This window comes from Choloepus didactylus, chromosome X, assembly GCF_015220235.1.
Source record: "Choloepus didactylus isolate mChoDid1 chromosome X, mChoDid1.pri, whole genome shotgun sequence".
Classification (NCBI taxonomy): domain Eukaryota; kingdom Metazoa; phylum Chordata; class Mammalia; order Pilosa; family Megalonychidae; genus Choloepus; species Choloepus didactylus.
Window position 1 is genome coordinate 176964919 of NC_051334.1, and position 25620 is coordinate 176990538.

The window sequence follows — 25620 nt, forward strand, 5'->3', positions numbered from 1 at the left end:
GCGTATAAATTGGAAGTCATTCTCATCTATTGAATGATGTGATCATTCTGGGTAGACTTCTGTGTGGGAACGCTATGTGACAGTAAGAAAACAATATTAAAAAGGCATTCCCGAGAAACTAAGATGGTGGCTAGGTGAAACAGGGCAAAAAATACCTCCATGAAAAAAACTAGATAAAAACCAGAAAGGGACCAAGAATACCGGTTACAGTGATGTGCCAGCTGGACGAGGTCTCCTAGTTCCACAGGGGCCATATACTTGGTGAAACCAGAAGTCTGCATTCTGAAATGAGTGAGTAAGCTGGCTGGAAGACCCGCAGCCGTGCGGCATTGTAAGGAAGTCAGGGCTTGGCATTTGGAGACCGACTGGCTCTTTTAAAAAAAAAAAAAGGGAAAAACCCAGGAGAGGCTGCAGTTGCGGGAGTGGGAACCATGCAGTAAAACACAGCAAGAGGGGGCTGAGCCAGCCTCTCGGTGTCTGGCCTGGAGAATAGTCCGCTGCAGATACCCTTGGGGCTGGGGGAACGGAGGGGAGAGCCAGAAGCTGAAAGAAACCCTGCGGCTAGCAGCTGGCTCCCAGGAGGGCTGGATAAACTCCTGCCCGGGCCGTGCCCACAGCCCAGAGCCCCGCCAGTTGTCCCGGAGCTGGGAAGGAGGAAATGTGCAAGGAGTGGGAAGTTGAGACACCCTGTTCAGCCATCTTTGCTTCAGGCTGAGAGCGCCGCTGCATGGCCCGGGGGCCCAGGGCTTCCCTTGAGGGATGGCGCGCACTGGTGACATAGCACAGCATTCCCTCGGCTGAGCTCCTGGAGGATCGTGGCTGGGAGGGGGGACCCACTCAGACAACCCAGGGACGCTACACCAAGTCCGGTGGTTTGTGGGATAGTGAGAGAGAGGGTCTGGGGCTGAACTGAAATGAAGGCTTAGACTCTTGCGGCGGCCTTGAATCTCTGGGAACCTGGGGGATTTGAATATTAAAGCTGCCCTTCCTCCCTGGCCACCCATACTCACGCCCCACATTCAGGGTGGATGGCTTGAGCAACACACCCAAACTGAGTTCTCCAACTGAACCCCACAAGAATCATTTCCCCACACACCATGGGAACAAGGTTGAGAACTGACTTGAGGGGTATAGGTGACTCACAGACGCCATCTGCTCGTTAGTTAGAGAAAGTGTACATCACCAAACTGTGTTTCTGAAAAATTAGATTGATATCCTTTTTTTTTACAACTTGAAAGAACCCTATCAAGCAAAACAAATGCCAAGAGCCAAAAAACAACAGAAAATCTTAATGCATATGATAAAACCAGAAGATATGGAGAATCCAACTCCAAACACAGAAATCAAGATATCGGAAGAGACTCAGTACTTGGCAGAATTAATCAAAGAACTACAATCAAGGAATGAAAACATGGCAAAGGATTTAAAGGACATCAAGAAGACCATGGCCCAGGATATAAGCGACACAAAGAAGACCCTAGAAGAGCATAAAGAAGACATTGCAAGAGTAAATAAAAAAATAGAAGATCTTATGGAAATAAAAGAAACTGTTGGCCAAATTAAAAAGACTCTGGATATTCACAATACAAGATTAGAGGAAGTTGAACAACGTCTCAGTGTCCTAGAAGTCCACAGAACAGAAAATGAAAGAACAGAAGAAAGAATGGAGAAAAAAATAGAAAAAATTGAAATGGATCTCAGGGATATGATAGATAAAATGAAATGTCCAAACTTAAGAGTCATTGGTGTCCCAGAAGGGGAAGAGAAGGGTAAAGGTCTAGAAAGAATATTCAAAGAAATTGTTGGGGAAAACTTCCCCAACCTTCTACACAATATAAACACACAAAGCATAAATGCCCAGCAAACTCCAAATAGAATAAATCCAAATAAACCCACTCTGAGACATATTCTGATCAGACTGTCAAATACTGAAGAGAAGGAGCAAGTTCTGAAAGCAGCAAGAGAAAAGCAATTCACCACATACAAAGGAAACAACATAAGACTAAGTAGTGACTACTCAGCGGCCACCATGGAGGCGACAAGGCAGTGGCATGACATATTTAAAATACTGAGAGAGAAAAATTTCCAACCAAGAATACTTTATCCAGCAAAACTCTCCTTCAAATTTGAGGGAGAACTTAAATTTTTCACAGACAAACAAATGCTGAGAGACTTTGCCAATAAAAGACCTGCCCTACTTCAGATTCTAAAGGGAGCCCTACCAACAGAGACACAAAGAAAGGAGAAAGAGATATAGAGAATTTCAACAGACATATATAGTACCTTACATCCCAAATCACCAGGACACTCATTTTTCTCAGTGATCACAGATCTTTCTCCCGAAGGGACCATAAGCTGGGACATAAAACAAGCCTCAAGAAATTAAAAAAAAAATTGAATATACTCAAAGCACATTCTCCAACCACAATGGAATACAAATAGAAGTCAATAATTTTTGAACTGTAATTCCACTATTTACTTCCTACATGATATAAAATACACAAACTCTAATGACAAATCAGTGGTTTTGAACTCAACGCAAAATATGTAATTTTAGACAACTATATAAAGGTGGGGGAATGGAGGAGTATAGGAACATAGTTTATGTGTCCTATTGAAATCAAGGTGGTATCAAAGAAATACAAGATTGTTATGGATTTAAGAGGTTAACTTGCCCCACAGTAAACACAAAGAAATTATCAGAGAATAAAACCATAGAGATGAAAAGTAGAGTATGGGTTAAGAGAAATGGGATAAGGGGCAATGGGGAGTTAAGAAATGAGTGTAGGGTTGCTGACTGAGGTGAAGGGAAATTTCTAGTAATGGATGGTGGGAAAGAGCATAACAGCATTCTAAATGTGATTAATCCCACTAATGGAAGGCTAGGGAGGGGGTGGAATGGGAAGATTTAGGCTGTATATATGTTTCCACAATTGAAAAAAAAAAGACAGTCTAAATAGATGACAATTGAATGCCAAGGATGAACCTGGATGGGATTGGAGAATGGAGGACAGGAGGCTCAAAGGGTCACAGTTGAGACATAAGGAAAAGGAAATATAGAATGTAAGCTTTGTATCATTGTTGAATCTCTTGTACTTCTTAGCTGCGCTTAATGGGATTGCATAAAAGAATGTTCTTATCCATGGGAAGTGTATATGTGGATTATAGTGTTTGTTCAAGGGTGTGAGCAGCTAGCTCTCATATGTTCAGAAGACAGAACAATAGATGATGGATGATAGATAGGGAGGGAAAGAAATAGTGATGTGACAGCATGTTAAAGTTGGTGGATTGAGCTATCGGGGGAGGGGGGTCAGGGTATGATGGAATTCTGTGTATGGGGTTAGTATTGTTTTTGCAACTGTTCCTATAACTTTGAATTTATTTCAAAATAAAAAAAAAGGCATTCCCTTCTTCATACTGGCTTTACTACCATCTACCAGTCTAACTTAGAATATGTAAAATCTTAATGGGCAATTCTGGGTTCTATGTTTATTAATTCATTCCACAGCAAATATTTATTGGGTGTGGTGGTTTGAAGCAGTATATACCCCAGAAAAACATGTTCTTAAATTAAATCTATTCCCATGGATGTGAACCCATTGTAAGTAGGACCTTTTGATGAGGTTACTTCAATTAAGGTGTGTGTAGCCCAGCCCAATTAGAATGGGTCTTAATCCTATTACTGGAATCCTTTATAAGCGGAATGAATTTGGACGAGAGATGGAAAGCCAAAAGAAGGAGCAGCAGCAGCTGAACATCAGTGGAATCCAGAGGAGATGGAGATACCAGGAGACACAACCATGTGCCTTGCCATATGACAGACTGAGGACCAAGGATCACTGGCAACCAGCCCCAGAATGCCACAGTCTTTGGGGAGAAAGCATCACCTTGATGATGCCTTGATTTGGACTTCCAAATGATTCCAACTAAGATTTATTTATGGTTTCCTGAGGTTGGTTGTAATTCTAGATTTGTTTCCCTCTGTTATCCCTAATTGCCCTCAGCTAGGGCATATTAGGGGAATACAAATTTCATTGATCATAGGCAGTGACAAAGCCTTTTGGGCCCCAGTAATTTTTGAAGCTGCCTGTGTTTTTCCCCAAATTTGGTAAACTTTTGAACAGAATGAAAACACAACTTAACTTTGATTTTTCAGGTGTTTACCCTGCAATCCAATAGTGTTTGGTATTTTCAAAGAGGCAGCTCTTGAGCAGTTGTGAAGTAAGTTTCCATGATGGCACCATGGACAACGTTACAAGTATTTGCTTGTGTTGAATGAGATTGGTACATCACAAAGCTCACTAATCTTAATGTTAGACAAACCAAAATTAATTAGCATTATCTGGTATCAAAAGTCCTATAATAGAGTCTAATATTTGTTCTTTGGTTGTAAATTAACTGTTGTTTAAATTTAAATATATATATATATATATGTGTGTGTATGTGTGTGTGTGTGTGGTGTGTGTAATATATTCCTCTGTTCCTGACTTATTGCCTGTCGTCATTTAAGGAATTAGAAGAAGGAGCTCCTTTAAATGATGGCCTTAGAGATATAACTCTGTCCTTAATTCTTATTCTTAAGTACACTTTCTTAGTCTCAGGCTATGAGAAATATCGCATTCTGCCAGTGGTTTTAGATTAGGGGCTGGGAAACTTATTCTGTATAGCTGTTTGCAGCTTTGCAGGCCATATGGTGTCTGACTAAACTCAGCTGTTCTTGCATGAAAGCAGCCAAAGACAGTGCAGTGCATAAACAAATAGGTGAGGTTGTATTCTAACTAAACTACATTCACAAAAAATAGGCAGAGAGCCTGATTTGGCCCACGGGTCATGGTTTGCCAACCCTGGTGTTAGAGCATAGGAAACAACTATAGCGTTAGGAAAAGAAATAGAATCCAAGGACAGCTCAGCAAAACACAGTCCTGAAGCATTATCAAGCTGCACTTCCCAAGGAGGTTCCTTTTGCTTAGTCTCTCCATCCCCTGCTCAGGAAGCACAGTTCCTAAGTCAGAGCTGAACTTGAGTGTATCTAAGACCTATTGGAGCTGCACCCACGCAACTAGGTTTTCCCCCGGTCTTCATTTTCTCTTCTCATATTTTTTCTGGTCTCTTTTTTTTAGTATGGTTTCATGATTTTCACTTACATTTTATGTTGCTCCTGGCCTTTATGAGAGTAGGCTAGGACCCTACTTTCTGACTAGTTCTTTAGGCCTGACTCTTGGGTTCCAGCTGAAACTGGTCTCCTGACAATTCCCCTTTGCCCATAGCACAGACTTCCCTGGCTCCACAGTGGGGGAATTTGTTCAGTGATGTTCTTTCCTAGGATTCAAGCCTGCTCAACCCTTAAAATTTTCTTTGTTCCATTTCCTGCTTTGATTCAAGTAGCATCCTCAGCCCTGAAGAGTTTGTACAAAGATGAGCCTAGTATCATGAAATGTTCTATACAGGAGTCCATGCTCCTGAAAAGTCCTGGGTTGCTTTAAAGGAACATAAGTGGCACATAGGTGTGTGTATTTCCACCCTTTCTCTGTCTCTCTGCATATGCACACACATACATGCACCCACATTCATTGAACATTCTGCAAAGTGTTTTACATACATTAGCTCATTTAGTTTCCACAGGTACTCTGTTAATAAATAAAAAATACCTGGTATTTTTATCATCAACATCATCATCATCACCACCACCAACATCTCCATTTTTCAAATTAGCAAACTGAGGCTCAGAGCAGTTTGATGAACCTTCCCAAGGTCACACAGTGAGAAAGGAGCAGAGCTCAGATTTACACAGAGGACATTCTGAACCTGAGCTTGTACTCTCAGCATCACAGCACCAGAGCAGTTGGTCAGAGATTCCTAGTGACAGAGACTTCATGCTAGAGACTTGAGCCTTCTCCTTGCCTTCCTGTACTGTCTCTATATTGCCATCCCTCTATCTCCTGACACTACTTGTAGGAGTCCACAGCGCTTAGAGAAGCCCCTCCTCAGCCTTGATCCAGTCCTTTACAGTGGCAGGATAGCTGATTGGTTTATAGCCTGGTCCTCAGTCACAGAAATCTGGTTTGTTATCTGGTTCTGATACTAGCTGTGTAACCCTAAGCAGGTTACTTAACCTCTCTAAGACTCAGCTTCTTCATCTTTAAAATAAGGGACAGATTAGCTAAGGGGAGGCAGGGCAAGATGGCGGATTGGTGATCTGTATGTTTTAGTTACTCCTCCAGGAAAGTAGGTAGAAAGCCAGGAACTGCGTGGACTGGACACCACAGAGCAATTTGACTTTGGGCATACTTCATAAAACACTCATGAACACGTCGAACTGCTGAGATCAGCGAAATCTGTAAGTTGTGGCCAGGGGACCCACGCCCCTCCCTGCCAGGCTCAGTCCCGTGGGAGGAGGGGCCTTCAGCACTGGGAAGGAGAAGGGAGAACTGCAGTGGCAGCTCTTATTGGAAACTCATTCTACTGATTCAAAGTCCAACCATAGACAGACTGAGAACAGACACCAGAGAATCTGAGAGCAGCCAGCCCAGCAGAGAGGAGACAGGCATAGCAAAAAACAGCAAGAAAAACTCCAAAATAAAAGCGGAGGATTTTTTGGAGTTCTGGTGAACATAGAAAGGGGAAGGGCAGAGCTCAGGCCCTGAGGCTCATATGCAAATCCCAAAGAAAAGCTGATCTCTCTGCCCCATGGACCTTTCCTTAATAGCCCTAATTGCTTTGTCTCTTAGCATTTCAATAACCCATTAGATCTCTGAGGAGGGCCCTTTTTTTTTTTTTAATCTTATTTTCTTTTTCTAAAACAATTACTCTAAGAAGCCCAGTACAGAAAGCCTCAAAGACTTGCAATTTGGGCAGGTCAAGACAAGAGCAGAACTAAGAGAGCTCTGAGACAAAAGGCAATAATCCAGTGGCTGAGAAAATTCACTAAACACCACAACTTCCCAAGAAAAGGGGAGTGTCCGCTCACAGCCATCATCCTGGTGGACAGGAAACACTCCTGCCCATCGCCAGCCCCATAGCCCAGAGCTGCCCCAGACAACCCAGTATGACGGAAGTGCTTCAAATAACAGGCACACACCACAAAAACTGGGCGTGGACATTAGCCTTCCCTGCACCCTCAGCTGGTTGTCCCAGAGTTGGGAAGGTGGAGCAGTGTGAATTAACAAAGCCCCATTCAGCCATCATTTCAGCAGACTGGGAGCCTCCCTGCACAGCCCACCAGCCCAGAACCACCCTGGGGGGGATGGCACTCACCTGTGACATAGCACAGTCATCCCTCAACAGAGGACCAGGGGGTGCACGGCCTGGAAGAGGGACCCACTCACAGGTCTCAGGAGCCATACGCCAATACCAAGGACTTGTGGGTCAGTGGCAGAGACAAACTGTGGCAGGACTGAACTGAAGGATTAGACTATTGCAGCAGCTTTAAAACTCCAGGAACACCAGGGAGATTTGATTGTTAGAGCCACCCCCCCTACCTGACCGCCCAGACACACACCCCATATACAGGGTGGGCAACACCAACTACACACGCAAGCTTGGTACACCAATTGGACCCCACAAGACTCACTCCCCCACTCACCGCAAAGGCAAAGCAGGGGAGAACTGGCTTGTGGAGAACAGGTGGCTTGTGGACGCCACCTGCTGGTTAGTTAGAGAAAGTGTACTCCACGAAGCTGTAGATCTGATAAATTAGAGATAAGGACTTCAATTGGTCTACAAATCCTAAAAGAACCCTATCAAGTTAAGCAAATGCTAAGAGGCCAAAAACAACAGAAAATTATAAAGCATATGAAAAAACCAGACGATATGGATAACCCAAGCCCAAGCACCAAAATCAAAAGATCAGAAGAGACACAGCACCTAGAGCAACTACTCAAAGAACTAAAGATGAACAATGAGACCATAGTACAGGATACAAAGGAAATCAAGAAGACCCTAGAAAAGCATAAAGAAGACATTGCAAGACTAAATAAAAAAATAGATGATCTTATGGAAATTAAAGAAACTGTCGACCAAATTAAAAAGATTCTGGATACCATAGTACAAGACTAGAGGAAGTTGAACAACGAATCAGTGACCTGGAAGATGACAGAATGGAAAATGAAAGCACAAAAGAAAGAATGGGGAAAAAAATAGAAAAAATCGAAACGGACCTCAGGGATATGATAGATAATATAAAACGTCTAAATACAAGACTCATTGGTGTCCCAGAAGGGGAAGAAAAGGGTAAAGGTCTAGGAAGAGTATTCAAAGAAATTGTTGGGGAAAACTTCCCAAATCTTCTAAACACCATAAATACACAAATCATAAATGCCCAGCGAACTCCAAATAGAATAAATCCAAATAAACCCACTCTGAGACATATTCTGATCACACTGTCAAACACAGAAGAGAAGGAGCAAGTTCTGAAAGCAGCAAGAGAAAAGCAATTCACCACATACAAAGGAAACAGCATAAGACTAAGTACTGACTACGCAGCAGCCACCATGGAGGCGAGAAAGCAGTGGCATGATATATTTAAAATTCTGAGTGAGAAAAATTTCCAACCAAGAATACTTTATCCAGCAAAGCTCTCCTTCAAATTTGAGGGAGAGCTTAAATTTTTCACAGACAAACAAATGTTGAGAGAATTTGCTAACAGGAGACCTGCCCTACTGGAGATACTAAAGGGAGCCCTACAGACAGAGAAACAAAGAAAGGACAGAGAGACTTGGAGAAAGGTTCAGTACTAAAGAGATTCGGTATGGGTACATTAAAGGATATTAATAGAGAGAGGGGAAAAATATATATGACAAACATAAACCAAAGGATAAGATGGCTGATTCAAGAAATGCCTTCATGGTTATAACGTTGAATGTAAATGGATTAAACTCCCCAGTTAAAAGATATAGATTCGCAGAATGGATTAAAAAAAGTGAACCATCAATATGTTGCATACAAGAGACTCATCTTAGACACAGGGACACAAAGAAACTGAAAGTGAAAGGATGGAAAAAAATATTTCATGCAAGCTACAGCCAAAAGAAAGCAGGTGTAGCAATATTAATCTCAGATAAAATAGACTTCAAATGCAGGGATGTTTTGAGAGACAAAGAAGGCCACTACATACTAAGAAAAGGGGCAATTGAACAAGAAGAAATAACAGTCATAAATGTCTATGCACCCAATCAAGGTGCCACAAAATACATGAGAGAAACACTGGCAAAACTAAAGGAAGCAACTGATGTTTCCACAATAATTGTGGGAGACTTCAACACATCACTCTCTCCTACAGATAGATCAACCAGAGAGAAGACCAATAAGGAAATTGAAAACCTAAACAATCTGATAAGTGAATTGGATTTAACAGACATATATAAAACATTACATCCCAAATCACCAGGATACACATACTTTTCTAGTGCTCACGGAACTTTCTCCAGAATAGATCATATGCTGGGACATAAAAGAAGGCTCAATAAATTTAAAAAGATTGAAATTATTCAAAGCACATTTTCTGACCACAATGGAATACAATTAGAAGTCAATAACCATCAGAGACTTAGAAAATTCACAAATACCTGGAGGTTAAACAACACGCTCCTAAACAATCAGTGGGTTAAAGAAGAAATAGCAAGAGAAATTGCTAAATATATAGAGATGAATGAAAATGAGAACACAACATACCAAAACCCATGGGATGCAGCAAAAGCAGTACTTAGGGGGAAATTTATAGCACTAAACGCATATATTAAAAAGGAAGAAAGAGCCAAAATCAAAGAACTAATGGATCAACTGAAGAAGCTAGAAAATGAACAGCAAACCAATTCTAAACCAAGTAGAAGAAAAGAAATAACAAGGATTAAAGCAGAAATAAATGACATAGAGAACAAAAACACAATAGAGAGGATAAATATCACCAAAAGTTGGTTCTTTGAGAAGATCAACAAGATTGACAAGCCCCTAGCTAGACTGACAAAATCAAAAAGAGAGAAGACCCATATAAACAAAATGATGGATGAAAAAGGTGACATAACTGCAGATCCTGAAGAAATTAAAAAAATTATAAGAGGATACTATGAACAACTGTATGGCAACAAACTGGATAATGTAGAGGAAATGGACAATTTCCTGGAAACATATGAACAACCTAGACTGACCAGAGAAGAAATAGAAGACCTCAACCAACCCATCACAAGCAAAGAGGTCCAATTAGTCATCAAAAATCTTCCCACAAATAAATGCCCAGGGCCAGATGGCTTCACAGGGGAATTTTACCAAACTTTCCAAAAAGAACTGACACCAATCTTACTTAAACTCTTTCAAAACATTGAAGAAAATGGAACACTACCTAACTCATTTTATGAAGCTAACATCAATCTAATACCAAAACCAGGCAAAGATGCTACAAAAAAGGAAAAGTACCGGCCAATCTCCCTAATGAATATAGATGCAAAAATCCTCAACAAAATACTTGCAAATCGAATCCAAAGACACATTAAAAAAATCATACACCATGACCAAGTGGGGTTCATTCCAGGCATGCAAGGATGGTTCAACATAAGAAAATCAATCAGTGTATTACGACACATTAACAATTCGAAAGGGAAAAATCAAATGATCATCTCAATAGATGCTGAAAAAGCATTTGATGAAATCCAGCGTCCTTTCTTGATAAAAACACTTCAAAAGTTAGGAATTGAAGGAAACTTCCTCAATATGATAAAGAGCATATATGAAAAACCCACAGCCAGCATAGTACTCAATGGTGAGAGACTGAAAGCCTTCCCTCTAAGATCAGGAACAAGACAAGGATGCCCGCTATCACCACTGTTATTCAGCATTGTGCTGGAAGTGCTAGCCAGGGCAATCTGGCAAGACAAAGAAATAAAAGGCATCCAAATTGGAAAAGAAGAAGTAAAACTGTCATTATTTGCAGATGATATGATCTTATATCTGGAAAACCCTGAGAAATCGATGATACAGCTACTAGAGCTAATAAACAAATTTAGCAAAGTAGCGGGATACAAGAGTAATGCACATAAGTCAGTAATGTTTCTATATGCTAGAAATGAACAAACTGAAGAGACACTCGAGAAAAAGATAGCATTTTCAATAGCAACTAAAAAAATCAAGTACCTAGGAATAAACTTAACCAAAAATGTAAAAGACCTATACAAAGAACACTACATAACTCTACTAAAAGAAATAGAAGGGGACCTTAAAAGATGGAAAAATATTCCATGTTCATGGATAGGAAGGCTAAATGTCATTAAGATGTCAATTCTACCCAAACTCATCTACAGATTCAATGCAATCCCAATCAAAATTCCAACAACCTACTTTGCAGACTTGGAAAAGCTAGTTATCAAATTTATTTGGAAAGGGAAGATGCCTCGAATTGCTAAAGACACTCTAAAAAAGAAAAACGAAGTGGGAGGACTTACACTGCCTGACTTTGAAGCTTATTATAAAGCCACAGTTGTCAAAACAGCATGGTGCTGGCACAAAGATAGACATGTAGATCAATGGAATTGAATTGAGAATTCGGAGATAGACCCCCAGATCTATGGCCGACTGATCTTTGATAAGGCCCCCAAAGTCACTGAACTGGGTCATAATGGTCTTTTCAACAAATGGAGCTGGGAGAGTTGGATATCCATATCCAAAAGAATGAAAGAGGACCCCTACCTCACACCCTACACAAAAATTAACTCAAAATGGACCAAAGATCTCAATATAAAAGAAAGTACCATAAAACTCCTAGAAGATAATGTAGGAAAACATCTTCAAGACCTTGTATTAGGCGGCCACTTCCTAGACTTTACACCCAAAGCACAAGCAACAAAAGAGAAAATAGATAAATGGGAACTCCTCAAGCTTAGAAGTTTCTGCACCTCAAAGGAATTTCTCAAAAAGGTAAAGAGGTAGCCAACTCAATGGGAAAAAATTTTTGGAAACCATGTATCTGACAAAAGACTGATATCTTGCATATATAAAGAAATCCTACAACTCAATGACAATAGTACAGACAGCCCAATTATAAAATGGGCAAAAGATATGAAAAGACAGTTCTCTGAAGAGGAAATACAAATGGCCAAGAAACACATGAAAAAATGTTCAGCTTCACTAGCTATTAGAGAGATGCAAATTAAGACCACAATGAGATACCATCTCACACCGATTAGAATGGCTGCCATTAAACAAACAGGAAACTACAAATGTTGGAGGGGATGTGGAGAAATTGGAACTCCTATTCATTGTTGGTGGGACTGTATAATGGTTCAGCCACTCTGGAAGTCAGTCTGGCAGTTCCTTAGAAAACTAGATATAGATTTACCATTCGATCCAGCGATTGCACTTCTCGGTATATACCCGGAAGATCGGAAAGCAGTGACACGAACAGATATCTGCACGCCAATGTTCATAGCAGCATTATTCACAATTGCCAAGAGACAGAAACAACCCAAATGTCCTTCAACAGATGAGTGGATAAATAAAATGTGTTATATACACACGATGGAATACTACATGGCAGTAAGAAGGAACGATCTCGTGAAACATATGACAACATGGATGAACCTTGAAGACATAATGCTGAGCGAAATAAGCCAGGCACAAAAAGAGAAATATTATATGCTACCACTAATGTGAAGTTTGAAAAATGTAAAACAAATGGTTTATAATGTAGAATGTAGGGGAACTAGCAGTAGAGAGCAATTAAGGAAGGGGGAACAATAATCCAAGAAGAACAGATAAGCTATTTAATGTTCTGGGAATGCCCAGGAATGACTATGGTCTGTTAATTTCTGATGGGTATAGTAGGAACAATTTCACAGAAATGTTGCTATATTAGGTTATTTTCTTGGGGTAGAGTAGGAACATGTTGGAAGTTAAGCAGTTATCTTAGGTTAGTTGTCTTTTTCTTACTCCCTTGTTATGGTCTCTTTGAAATGTTCTTTTATTGTATGTTTTTTTTAAATTATTTTTTAAATTATTTTTATTTTTCATACAGTTGATTTAAAAAAAAAAAGTTAAAAAAAAAAAAACACGGAAAAAAAGATGTAGAGCCCCCTTGAGTAGCCTGTGGAGAATGCAGGGGTATTGGCCTACCCCACCTCGATGGTTGCTAACATGACCACAGACATAGGGGACTGGTGGTTTGATGGGTTGAGCCCTCTACCACAGAATTTACCCTTGGGAAGACTGTTGCTGCAAAGGAGGGGCTAGGCCTCCCTATAATTGTGCCTAAGAGCCTCCTCCCGAATGCCTCTTTGTTGCTCAGATGTGGCCCTCTCTCTCTAGCTAAGCCAACTTGGCAGGTGAAATCACTGCCCTCCCCCCTACGTGGGATCAGACACCCAGGGGAGTGAATCTCCCTGGCAACGTGGAATATGACTCCCGGGGAGGAATGTAGACCCGGCATTGTGGGATGGAGAACATCTTCTTGACCAAAAGGGGGATGTGAAAGGAAATGAAATAAACTGCAGTGGCAGAGAGATTCCAAAAGGAGCCGAGAGGTCACTCTGGTGGGCACTCTTATGCACAATATAGACAACCCTTTTTAGGTTCTAAAGAATTGGGGTAGCTGGTGGTAGATACCTGAAACTATCAAAGTACAACCCAGAACCCATGAATCTCGAAGACAATCATATAAAAATGTAGCTTATGAGGGGTGACAATGGGATTGGGAAAGCCATAAGGACCACACTCCCCTTTGTCTAGTTTATGGATAGATGAGTAGAAAAATAGGGGAAGGAAACAAACAAGCAAACAAACAGGCAAAGGCACTCAGTTTCCTTTTTTACTTCAATTGGTCTTTTTCACTTAAATTATTATTCTTGTTATTTTTGTGTGTGTGGTAATGAAGGTGTCAGGGATTGATTTAGGTGATGAATGTACAACTATGTAATGGTACTGTGAACAATCGAATGTACGATTTGTTTTGTATGACTGTGTGGTATGTGAATATATCTCAATAAAATGAAGATTTAAAAAAAAAATAAAATAAAATAAGGGATAATAATAGAACGTACCTCACTGGGTTGTTATGAGGAAGGAAAGTAATGATGAATATAAAGCCCTTGGACCAATGTCTGTGCAGAATACTTGCTCAAAACGTGGTGGCTGTTATCAATATTCCATTTCCCCCACCACCACAATAACTACTGCCCCTTCCCATGATTTTTCCCTCTTCCTCATCCATGATGAATTCATCATATATTTTGGCTTCTGAGGGACACCATGACCTTTATAATCCCAGTCACTGTCACTGCCATTCACTTCAGCCATCATTCCCTCAAATGTTATTATTTTTTAATTATAGCTTTATTGAGATATAATTCACATATCATACAATTTATCCATTTAAAGCATACAATTCAGTGGTTTTTAACATTCACAGAGTTGTGAAGACATCACAATTTTAGAATATTTTCTTCCATCTAATAAGAAACCACATACCCTTTAGCAGTCATCCCCTATTAATCCCAACCCACACCCAAACCTTAGGAAACCCATAATGTACTTCATATCTCTATAGATTTGTCTATTCTAGACGTTTCATACAAATGGAATCATACAGTATGTGGTCTTTTGTGACTGGCTTCTTTCACTTAGCATAATGTATTCAAGACTCATCCATGCTGTAGCATTTATCATTGCTTCATTTTCTTTTAATTGCCAAGTAATATTCCATTTTATGGATGTACCACATTTTATTTATCCATTCATCAGTTGATAGACATATGGTTTATTCCCACTTTTGGCTATCATGTATAATGTGGTAAACATTTGTGTACATGTTTGAATAACTATATTCTTTAATTTCTCTTGGGCATATGCCTTGGAGTGGAATTGCTGGGTCTTATAGTAACTTTATGTTTAAAAATTAGAGGAAATGTCAAACTGTTTTCCAAAGTGGCTGCACCATTTTACACTTCCACCAGCAATTTATGAGGGTTCCAATCTCTCCTCATCCTTGCCAAAACTTGTTATTATTTGTCTTTTTCATTATAGCTGACCTAGTGGGTGTTCAGTGGTAGTTCATTGTGGTTTTTATTAGCATTTTGCTGATGACTTATTATGTGGAGCATCCTCCCCCCCCTGCAATTTTATTGAGATATATTCACATAACATTCATTCATCCACAGTGTACAACAAATTGTTCACAGTATCATCATATAGTTGTGAATTCATCACCACAATCAACCCTTGAACACATTCATTACTCCCCAAAAAAGTAAAAATAAGAATAAAAATAATATGAAAGTAAAAAAGAATACCTAAAACATCTGCTCTCCTCCCCATCCCCTCCTAGCACTCGTTTACTTTTTGTCCCCACTTCTCTACTTATCTTTCCATACACTGGATAAAGGGAGTGTGAGCCACAAGGTTTTCACAATTCCACGGTCACACTGTATAAGCTATATAGTTAAACAGTCATCTTCAAGTATCAAGGATGCTGTATTGCAGTTCAACAGTTTCAGGTATTTCCTTCTAGCTATTCTAATACACTAAATACTAAAGAGGCATATCTATACCATGCATAATAACCTCCAGAATGACCTCTTGACTCCATTTGAAATCTCCCAGCCACTGAAACTTTATTTATTTTGTTTCATTTCTCTTCCCCCTTTTTGTCAAGAAGGCTTTTTCAATCCCGTGATGCTGGGTCCAGGCTCATCCCCAGGAGTCATGTCCCATGTTTTGCCAGGGAAATTTACACCCCTGGGAGTCATTGGGTTATCTGTCTTTTATTGGTTATGTTTTATGAGTTTTTTATATTCTGAATACTCAAATCTCATCAGATGTATGGTTTGCAAATATTTTCTCCCATTAAGTAGGTCGTGTTTTCACTATTTTAATAGTGTCCTTTGAAGCACAAAAGTTTTTAATTTTGATTACTTACTACCTATCTGTTCCATTTGTTTATTTTTTCTTTGGCCACTTGTGCTTTTGGTGTCATATCGAAGAATCCGTTGTCTAATCAAGGTCATAGAGATTTATACCTCTGTTTTCATCTAAGAGTTTTATAGTTTTGGTCCTTACATTTAGTTCTATGACTCATGATTGATTGTGAGTTATTTTTTGTGTATCGTTTAAGGAAAGGGTTTGACTTCATTGGATATCCAGTTATCATAGCACCATCTGTTGAATAATCTTGACACCCTTGTCCAAAATCAATTAACCATAAATGTGAGGGCTTGTTTCTGGACTCTCAATTTTATTCTATTGACCTGTATTATTTTATTATGCCAGTACCACACTGTCTTGATTACTGTAGCTTTGTAGTAAGTTCTGAAATTGGGAAGTGTGCATCCAGCAACTTTCTTCTTAATTATCAAGATTTTTTTTGCTCTTCTAGGTCCCTTGTATTTCCATATGAATTTTAGGATCAGCTTTTCTATTTCTGCAAAAAAAGCCAACTGATAAGTATGAAATTGCCATATCATCCAGCATTCCCATTACTAGGTATATACTTGGAAGAACTGAAAGCAGGGACACCAGTATGCATTTGCACACCAATGTTTATAGCGGCATTATTCATGATTGCCAGTGGATGGAGGTAGCCCAAGGGCCCATCCTCTGATGAGTGGAAGGGTGAACTGTGGTGAATGCATATGATGGAATATTATGCGGCTGCAGGAAGGAATGAACTCATGATGCATGCAACAACATGAATGAACCTTGAGGACATTGTGTTGAGTGAAATAAGCCAGAAAAAAAGACAAATATTGTATAGTCTCACTAATATGAACTAACTATAATGAGCAAACTCTGAGAGTTATTTTGAGAGCATAAGTTATCAGAAAATAGAAAGAGGGCAGAGATTGGACAATTGATGCTTAAGGAGTACTGAATGGTTGATAAGGTTGATTGTAAAGGTTTGGAGATGGATAGCACTGTACTGTGTGATGGTTACACAATACTGTAGGTGTAATTAACAAAGCTGAGTATGAATATGGTTTAAAGAGGAAGATTAGGGTTGTGCATGTCACAAGAAGGGAGAAAGCTAGAGGATAAAAACTGGGACTGTGTAACTTCGAGTGGACAGTGACAGTAGTTAATTGTACAAATACAAGAAAGTCTTTACATGAACTAAAATAAATGTATGTCACTGTTACAAGGTGTTAATAACGGGGTGGTAAATGGGAAAAAATACAATTAATGGAAACTAAGGTCTATAGTTAACAGTAACATCGCAATATTCTTTCATTAATTGTAGCAAAGGCACTATACCAATGCTAAATGTCAGTAATAGGGGGGATATAAAAGAGGGGCATGGGATTTTTTTTTCTTTCTTTCCAGAATAAATGGGAATGTTCTCCTATAGATTGTGGCAGTAAATGCATAACTACGTGATTATACCAGGAGCCATTAATTATACGCTTAGGATGCAATGTATGGTGTGTGAATAAAACTGTTATTAAAAAAAAAGCCAGCTGAGATTTTTATAGGGATTGTGTTTTATCTGTAGATCAACTTGGGAAGTATTGCTATCTTAACAATATTAAATCATCCAATCCATGTACACAGGATGTCTTCCCATTTATTTAGATCTTTAATTTCTTTAAATATTTTTTGTAGTTTTTGGAGCATAAGATTTGCAGTTCTTTTGTAAAATTTATTCTTAAGTATTTTATAATTTTTGATGCTATTAAATGGAATAGTACTTTTTATTTCATTTTTGGATGTGCATTACAAATGTATACAAATGTAATTTATTTTTGTATATTGATCTTCTAGCCTAACGTTTTCCTCGTTTATTGGCTCTAATAGTTTTTAATAGGTTTCTTAGGATTTTTCATATACAAGATCATGTTATTTGCAAATAGAGAGTTTGTGAAGAATTAGGATTAATTATTTTTAAAATATTTATTTGGTAGAATTCATCAGTGAAGCCATGTGGGATTGAGCTTTCCTTTGTGACATGGTTTTAAATTATAAATTCAATCTTTTTACTTGTTATAGGTCCATTTATTCAGTTTTTCATTTTCTCTTTTCTGTTTCTTAAGACAGTTTCAATAATTTGTTGTGATTTAGGAATTTATCTGCTTCATCTATATTATCTAATTTATTGGAATACAATTTTTCATAGCATCCTACTACGATTATTTTTATTTCTGTAAGGTCAGTATTAACATCCCTCTTTAATTTCTGATTTTGTTATTTTGTGTCTTCTCTCTTTTTTTTCTTTGACAGTCTAGCTAAAGTTTGTCAATTTTGTTGGCATTTTTACCAAACCAACTTCTGGTTGCATTTATTTTCACTATTGTGCTTTATTCTATATTTCATTAATCAAAACATAGACTAGAAAAACAACACAGAGAATTGACAAAACCAAAGTTGGTTTTCTGAAAAGACCTACAAAATTGAAAAATGTTTAGCTATACTGACAAAGAAAAGAGACCTAAGCTACTAAAATGATAACTGAAAGTGGGAGACATTACTACAGACCTTACAGAACTAAAAAGGATTATAAGGGAGTACCATGAACAATTGTGTGCCAGCAAATTAAATAACCTAGATGAAGAGGAATAAATTCCTAGAAACAAACTACCAGAACTGACTCAAGAAGAAATAAAAATTTGAACAGACTTAAAACAAGGAAAGAGATCAAATCAGTAAACAAAAACCTCCCAAGGACCAAATGTCTTCAGTGATAAATTCTACCGAACATTTAAAGAAGAATTACCACCACTCCTTCTCATACTCTTCTAAAAGTAGAAGAGAAAGGAACATGTAATTGCTAGCTCATTCTATGAGGCAAGCTCTGATACCAAACCAGGTAAAGAAAATACAAGTAAAGAAAACTGTTAACTAATATCCCTTAGGGAGACAGGTAAACAAACACTTAACAAAATGCTAGCAAACCAAACCCAGTAGCATATTATCAGGATTATACACTACTGCCAAGTGGGATTTATTTCAGGAATGGAAGAGGGTTTCAACATATTAAAATTAGTCAATTTGATATACCTCATAAAATAGAATGAAAGAAAATACCACATGATCATCTCATTTGATGCAGAAAAATCATTTGGCAAAATTCAACACCGTTTTATGATAAAAACATTCAGACTAGGAATAGAAGGGAACTTCCTCAATATGATAAAAGGCATTTTTGGAAAACCCACAACGAACATCGTACCCAATGGTGAAATATGAAAGGTTTCCCCACCCTGAGATCAGGAACAAGACAGAAATGAATGCCTTCACCAATCTGGTCAACATTGTACTGGAAGTTTTATCCAGAGCAGTTAGGCAAGAAAAAGATATAAAGCCATCCAAATTGAAAAGGAAGAAAGAAACTTACTTCTGTTTGCATGTAACATGATCTTATATATAAAAGATACTAAGGAAACTTCAAAACAAACTATTAGAGCAAATGAATGAATTCATAAAAGTTGCCAGTTACAGGACTAATATGCAAAAATCAGTTGTATTTTTATAGATTCATAATGGACAGTCTGAAATGGAAATTAAGAAAACAGTCCTGTTTACATTAGCATCAAAAAAATTAAAAACAGCTTTAACCGAGACAGAAGAAGATGGCAGCATAGAGAGGAGTGGAAGTTAGTTAGTCTCCATGGAGCAGCTAATAAACAACCAGAAACAACTAGTGAAATGATCTGGAATAACTGCTGGGGGACAACTGTGACCATCCACAGTGCATCATGCACAAACCTCGATTGGGAGGAATGCCTGAGATTGCAGCATGGAATCTGTGAATAGACACTGCGGATGTGAGCCAGGAGTCCCCTCCCCCCATGGCAATACAAACTGCAAAGCCTCACTGTGTTAGAGAGCAGCACTCTCTGAACAAACGAATATACCTCAGGCCAGCTCCAATTGGGGTTTTGATTGGCAGATGTGGACTGCTCAATGCAAGCTGCAAATCCCCAACAAGCAGACAGAGGCTTTTAGTGACAACTGACCTTGAAGAGCCAGGGAAATTCTCTGTCTCAGGAGGGGGAACCCAGAGGACTGGGTGCTAAATCTGGCCCATGGGTGAAACTGGGGGCCATGGGCTGACCCTGAAGAGGGGCTTTCTGTCCCTTTTTCTCTCTCTCAACCTGAGTGACTCAGTGGTGAAGGCCTCAGCTATTTTCAGTTCGCAGCGCTCTGACCCAGACAAAGGTGGAGATAGCAGAGTCAGAGAGACAAAAACCTATTTAAATGCAAATGAAAATTCTCTAGGGGGTGTATCTTCCCTAAGGGGAAAGAGGTGGTGCCCAGCTTTACTACCCACCTTCCATTCAGAACCAGACCCCTGGGCCTGGGGGAAAACAATCAAACCAGAAACAACTTAAGCTGAGAATTAAAGGGGCCACACCTCGTTACACCAGTCAGGAGCGACAGGCTGACAGGCATCACCTGCTGGACAGATTAGGAAAAGCACAGCTCCTTGAGGCTTTACAGAGTGTGTCAGTCTTCTAAGACACACCCTTAGGGAGACCTAGTGCTGAATATTTCCTCCTTCTGGGACCTGAGCCAGTTCTGGTCTGGAAAAACCTGATTGGGGTAACCAAGGAAACCAGATGCCTAGACAACAGAAAACTACAAACTACACTAAGAAAAACTAAGGTATGGCCCAGTCAGAAGAACAAACGTACACTTCAACTGAGATACAGGAATTTAAACAACTAATGCTGAATCAATTCAAAAAGTTTAGAGAAGATATGGCAAAAGAGATGAAGGCTATAAACAAAACACTGGGCATACATAAGGTAGAAATGGAAGGTTCGAAAAAACAACAGGCAGAATCTGTGGAAATGAAATGCACAACACAAGAGATGAAAGACACAATGGAGACATACAACAGCAGATCTCAAGAGGCAGAAGAAAACAGTCAGGAACTGGAGAACAAGACACATGAAATCCTATACACAGAAGAAGAGATGGGGAAAAGAATGGAAAAATATGAGCAATGTCTCAGGAATTGAATGACAATATGAAATGCTTGAATGTACATGTCATGGGTGTCCCAGAAGAAGAAGAGAAGGGAAAAGGGGCAGAAGCAAAATAGAGGAAATAATCAATGAAAATTTCCCATCTCTTAAGAAAGACATAAAATTACAGATCGACGAAGTGCAGCATAACCCAAACAGAATAGATCTGAATAGGCCTACACCAAGACACTTAATAATCAGATATTCACACATCAAAGACAAAGAATCTTGAAAGCAGCAAGAGAAAAGTGATCCATCATATATAAAGGAAGCTTGATAAGCCTGTGTGCAGATTTCTCAGCAGAAACCATGGAGGCAAGAAGGAAGTGGTGTGATATTTTTAAGATAATGAAAGAGAAAAACCACCAACCAAGAATCCTATATCCAGCAAAACTGTCCTTCAAATATGAGGGAGAGTTTAAAATATTCTCTGACAAACAGACAGTGACAGAGTTTGTGAACAAGATACCTGCTCTACAGGAAATACTAAAGAGAGCACTATAGACAGCAAGGAAAAGACAGGAGTGAGAGGTTTGGAGCTCAGTTTTGGGTGATGGTAGCACAGCAAAGTAAGTACACTGAACAAAGATGACTGTGAGTATGGTTGAAAGAGGAAGGTTAGGAGTATGTGGGACACCAGAAGGAAAGAGGAAAGATAAAGACTGGGACTGTATAACTCAGTGAAACCTAGAGTGCTCAACAATTGTGATAAAATGTATAAATATGTTTTTCATGAGGGAGAACAAATGAATGTCAGCCTTGCAAGGTGTTAAAATAGGGATGTGTTGGGGAAAAAGAAACAATCAATGCAGGCTAGAGACAATAATTGACAGAAACATTGTATTATGCTTCCTTTAATGTAACAAAGGCAATATACCAAAGCTAAATGCGTATAAGAGGGAGACATAAGGGAGGGTTATGGTACTCTTGGAATTGATGATGTTGTCTGACTCTTTATTCTACTTTAGTTTAATGCTGTCTTTCCTTTAGTTGCTTCCAAGCTGTCATATTTTTTTTTGTCTTTTTTCTTTTTCTTTTGTCTCTCTACCTTCTTTGACTCTTCCTCCTTCTTTGTGGAAGAAATGGAGATGTCCTTATATAGAGAGTGGCATGGTGCTGAATACATAAATATGTGACTATACAGGGAACCATCAATTGTTTACTCAGGATGGAATGTATGGTGTGTGAACAAAACCGTCTTTAAAAAAAATGGGTTGATGAAGAAACCTTGAGGGCACTATATTGAGTGACATAAATCAGACACATAAAAACAAAATTGCAGGGTCTCACTGGTATGAACTAATTATAATATGTAAACCCATAGACACAAAATATAAGTTACCAGGATATAGAATGAGGCTAAAGAATGGGGAGTGGTTGCTTATTATAAGCAGAATGTTTAACTAGGTTGAACTTAAATGTTTGGAAATGGACAGAGATGACGGTAGCACATTGTGAGAATAACTAGCGGTGCTGAATGGTGTGTGAATGTGGTGGAAAAGGGAAGTCAGAGTCACATACGTCACCAGAAGGAAAGCTGGAGGTTAAAAGATGAGAATGTATAAAACAGTGAACCTTGTGGTGGAAAATGTCCATGACTAACTGTACAAATATTAGATATCTCTTTCATGAACTAGAACAAATGTGTGGCACTATAACTAGAAGTTAATAATAGAGGGGCATGTAGGGAAAAAATATACCTATTGCAAACAGGTATTACAGCTAGTAGTATTTTAACATTCTTTCATCAACAGTAGCTAATGTACTATACCAATACTATAAGTCAACAATGGAGGGGGGAAGGTTAGGGGTATGGGAGGATTTGAGTTTCCTTGTTTTGTATTTTTTTCTTTTCTGGAGTAATGAAAATGTTCTAAAAATTGAAAAACAAATTAATTGTGGTGATAGATGCACAGCTGTATGATGGTACCAGAGGCAATTGATTGTACACTTTGGATCTTTGGATAATTGTATGGTATGTGAGCAATCTCAATTTAAAAAACCCCTTTAACCAAGAGTTGAAGGAGTTATATAGTGAAAACTACAGAACATTCCTGAAAGAAATTAAAGAAAACATAAATAAATGGAAAGACATCCCATGTTCATGGATTGGAGAACTTAATATTGTTTCAAGGGCAAAACTATGCCAAGCAATCTAGAGATCCAATGCAACCCCTATCAAAATCCCAAAGACCTTTTTGCAGGAGTGGAAATGTTGTTCCTAAAATTCATATGGAATTTCAAGGAGCCCCCAAAAGCCAAACCAATCTTTGAAAAGAGAAATAAAATTGGAGGCCTTGCACTTTCCAATGTCAAAATTTATTTAAAACTATGGTAAACATCGCAGTCTGGTACTGGCTTAAGTATAGATGTATAGAACAATGGAATAGAATTGAGAATCCAGAAATAAACCCATAGATCTCTCGTCAGTTGATTTTCATCAAGGATTTCAAGACCATTCAATATGGTAATAGGCTTTTCAACAAATGGTGCTGGGAAAACTTGATTTCCACATGACAGAGATTTAAGTTGAACTACTACTTCATACCATATACAAAAATTCAAAATCGGTCAAAGATCTAAATGTAATGCTAAAACTACAAAACACTTAAGAGAAAACATAGGTATAAATGTTCATGACTTTGTATTTGGCATTGGAATCTTAAATATAACAACAAAAGCACATGCATTAAAATGAAAAATAGATAAACTGGACTTGATCAAAATTAAAAATTTTTGTGCTTCAAATGACACTATCAAGAACGGGAAAAGACAACCTACAGAATGGGAGAAAATATTTTAAAATCACGTATCTGATAAGGGTCTCATAGCCCACGATATATAAAGAACATTTACAACTCAACAACAAAATGACAAATGATCCAATAAATAATTGAGGGAAGGACTCAAATAGACATTTCTCAAATAAAGATATACAAATGGACAATAAGCACATTAAAAGAACCTGAGCATCATTAGTCACTGGTGAAAAGCAAATCAAACTCACTGAGATACCACATTACAACCCCTAAGATGTTTACAATCAAGGAAAAAGGGGAAAATGACAAGTGTTGGCAAGGTTGTGGAGAAATTGAAGTCATTATGCTTTGCTGGTAGGAACATAAAATGGTATAGCCACTTTGGAAAATAGTTAGGTGGTTCCCCATGAAGTTAAACATAGAATTATTGTGTGACCCAGCGTTTCTGCTCTTGGTTATATGCCCCAAAGAATTGTTAACAGGTATTCAAACAAGGACTTGTATAGGAATGTTCATCACAGTACTATTCACAATAGCCAAAAGGTGGAAAAATTCCAAGTATCTATCAACTGATGAATGGATAATCAAAATGTGGTATATCTATAAATGGTATATCGTTCAGCCATGAAAAGGAATGACATATTAATACCTGTTACAAAGTGAGTGTATTTGGAAAACATTATGCTAAGTAAAGGAATCTAGACAGAAAAGTTCTCCTATTCTATGATTCCATTTACATGAATTATTCAGAACTAGTAAATCCATAGAGACAGAGAGCAGATTAGTAGATGCCAGGGGCTTGGGGAATGGGGAATGGGTAGTGACTGCTTAGTGGTTACAGGTTTTCCTTTTGGGGTGATGCACATGTTTTAAAATTAGAGGTGATGGTTGTACAACATTGTGAATGTACTAAATGTCACTGAATGATACACTTTAAAATGGTTAATTTTATGTTATGTGAATTTTACATCAGTAAAAAAAAGTGATTACTCTCCAGCTGCCATGAATAGAATGAATTTGAAAATGGCATGAGTGGAAAGAGGGAGATCAGTTAGAAGGCTACCACTGTGATTCAGATGGGAGTTGACGGTGGCCTAGATAAAGGTACTGGCAGTGGGGAAGGAGAGAGGCAGATAAATGTGTTATTTAGGAACCAGTATGTTCCTAAATATAGGACTTAGGTGGTAGCCAATGAGATGAGGAGTGGGAAACAGGTATGGAAGACTTCTCCAGGGTGTTAAGGCTGTGCACCTGGGTGAACAGCAACTCCTTTGTGATCAAAATCCATTTTACAGATGCAGAACTGGGGAGACCATTGGCTCACCCATGGTCACACTCTGAGCTGGTAAGGAAATATGCCCAGTATCTTCTCCTGCTGGTTAATTTCTGCTTCTGGAGGCTTTACCAGGCAGTATAGCAAATGTGAAAGTATAGACAAAAAAATCACTTGAGTGTTTTCAAATAACTTTATTTAATACATGTTATTTGGAATTATAAAGCTTTAGCTATAATCCTGTTCTGATGTAACCATACCCCCTCATTCTGCAACCACTGTCTTCTGGGGATATCACTCTCTTTCTAATGTTTTCCATCCAGTACTCACAACTCTGAAAGAATCTGCTCTTCTTCCCCAGCCCCCCAACACCAATTCAGTGAACATGCTGTAGCACCTCCTTCAGTCTTGAAGCTATGTAGTTATAAGGGCCTGAATTTCTGCAAACTTGAGCCTTCTAGTGCTGGAACAGGAATGAGCCACTCAGAATACACTCAGGTATTGGGATGAGTGGAAGAGGCCTTTGGCTCAGGTGTAGGGGCTGGGCAGGAGGAGGAAGACAAAGCCTGTAACCCCATCACAGGGGGACCTCAGGCTCAGGCGGCAGGAGGCTGTGGGGGTGGGGGCAAAGCCAAACCTCAGCTGCTCAAGA